The sequence below is a fragment of the Engraulis encrasicolus genome, chromosome 5 (assembly GCF_034702125.1).
Source record: "Engraulis encrasicolus isolate BLACKSEA-1 chromosome 5, IST_EnEncr_1.0, whole genome shotgun sequence".
In the NCBI taxonomy this organism is placed as follows: domain Eukaryota; kingdom Metazoa; phylum Chordata; class Actinopteri; order Clupeiformes; family Engraulidae; genus Engraulis; species Engraulis encrasicolus.
This window is the reverse complement of record NC_085861.1, coordinates 26090446-26092945: the sequence shown is the minus strand read 5'-3', so window position 1 is coordinate 26092945 and position 2500 is coordinate 26090446. Positions and strand designations below refer to the sequence as shown.

The following is a 2500-nucleotide window of genomic DNA, read 5'->3' as shown; positions in this document are numbered from 1 at the left end:
AAAATGCATTGAAGTGAATGGAGAAATGGTCCAATTGCAGTAATGGACCCATATATTCAAATTACACATAAAAATGAATAATGATCTATATTACACTCATAAATGGGTTGTTAAGCATTCGATCAGCTATGTTTTTACATAGATTTAAAAAAATTACCCAACCAGGCTGTGGGAAATGGCAGGATCTCACTAAATATTTAAAGATAATCCTCAAATTAAATTGTCTGACCACTTTTTTAAATTAAAAAAAAGTTGTAAATGCATTAAAAGTCATTTTTCAATGGTCATGAAATTGGAATTTTCATTTCTTTAAAGCCTGATGCATCATATATGATGCATTAAATATCTCAGTGACCTTAACAAAATTTTGAATATTTTTTTTTACATTTCTTATAAGGGACCAATATTGAAGCAAATTCCAAAAAAATAGAATTTTCTCTCATTGCTTTCATGGTTCAGGTCTCACAGGGTTAAGGAAGGTGAACAGTGTGCATCGACGACCACCCACTGTCCAGCCTGTTCACAAGAAGTGGCAGGAGCCAAAGGTTCCTCCACCCTAGGTGCTCCACCGATAGGTTTCGACGACCTTTTATCCCAACAAATAAACAAATTTGCTTTAGATGGTGTCAAGCATGTGTAGTGCTAAACAAGTGAGTTTTACAAAAAGAAGTGTATCCTCTCAATAGCCAAGCATGGTAGTGGGACTGACATGGTTTGGGGATGCATGAATGCTGTCAACATTGGCAATCTGAAATACACCTAAAAGAAACATGCATGTCAACATGCACTGTGACTACTGAAGCAGATCATGATACTCTCCATAGGATTGCATTCAAATCTCACACCAATGTATTTAAGCCAGGTGCACACTCAAAATGTAAAAGTTCAATGCAAAGAAAGGTTGAAACGCACACTGATGACCTCCCTTTTAATCCCTTTTCATTTCGAGACGATTCGAGCCAACACAGTCCCTTCTCTACCGGATTTTAATCTGGGATGTACTCACTTTTGTGAGTACATGTTCAAACATTAATGGCTGTATTTCATTTTTCTGAGTGAACAAGAAATTTAAGCGGTTAAATATGTTGTTAAAAGGTCACTAATCATTGTGTCAAAGTGAAATTTATGTAATGCTTTCCTATGAAAACAACAAATCTGCAAAAACTGTGAGGGGTGTACTCACTTTCGTGATATACTGTAGATCCCTATCCCCCACTCTTACCTCTACCCCTACCTCACTCCTGGTGTAGAGAAGAGTATGAGAATTAATGTACAGTAGTCTACAGTGTGTAGCCTACGTGTAGTCTTCCCTACCTGACACCTCCTATGCCCCCCCACCCCCTTCATCCCCACACTTACCTACTGCAGCCCCCACTCCTACCCATGCCCTCCACTAGCTCCACTCCTACCCATGCCCCCACTACATCCACTCCTACCCATGCCCCCCACTACTTCCACTCCTACCCATGCCCCCCACTACATCCACTCCTACCCATGCCCCCACTACATCCACTCCTACCCATGCCCTCCACTAGCTCCACTCCTACCCATGCCCCCACTACATCCACTCCTTCCCCCCACTACATCCACTCCTACCCATGCCCCCACTACATCCACTCCTTCCCCCCACTAGCTCCACTCCTACCCATGCCCCCCACTACATCCACTCCCACCCCCCACTAGCTCCACTCCTACCCATGCCCCCACTACATCCACTCCTACCCCCCACTACATCCACTCTTACCCATGCCCCCACTAGCTCCACTCCTACCCATGCCCCCACTACATCCACTCCTTCCCATGCCCCCACTAGCTCCACTCCTTCCCCCCACTACATCCACTCCTTTCCATGCCCCCACTAGCTCCACTCCTACCCCCCACTACATCCACTCCTTTCCATGCCCCCACTAGCTCCACTCCTACCCATGCCCCCACTACATCCACTCCTACCCATGCCCCCACTACTGAACTCCTACCCATGCCCCCACTACATCCACTCCTACCCATGCCCCCACTACTGAACTCCTACCCATGCCCCCACTACATCCACTCCTACCCCCCACTAGCTCCACTCCTACCCATGCCCCCACTACATCCACTCCTACCCATGCCCCCACTACATCCACTCCTACCCATGCCCCCACTACATCCACTCCTACCCATGCCCCCACTACATCCACTCCTACCCATGCCCTCCACTAGCTCCACTCCTACCCATGCCCTCCACTAGCTCCACTCCTACCCATGCCCCCACTACATCCACTCCTACCCATGCCCCCCACTACTTCCACTCCTACCCATGCCCCCACTACATCCACTCCCACCCCCCACTAGCTCCACTCCTTCCCATGCCCCCACTACTTCCACTCCTACCCCCCACTACATCCACTCCTACCCATGCCCCCACTACATCCACTCCTACCCATGCCCCCACTACATCCACTCCTTCCCATGCCCCCACTGCACCCACTCCTACCCCCCACTACATCCACTCCTACCC

The 2500-nt window shown here is 48.0% G+C and overlaps 1 protein-coding gene across 1 annotated transcript in view; it reads left to right on the top strand.

The window, feature by feature from the left end:
* ascc3 (activating signal cointegrator 1 complex subunit 3) overlaps positions 1-2500 on the top strand; it is a 291707-nt gene that overhangs the window by 186670 nt on the left and 102537 nt on the right. The window lies entirely within an intron of this gene.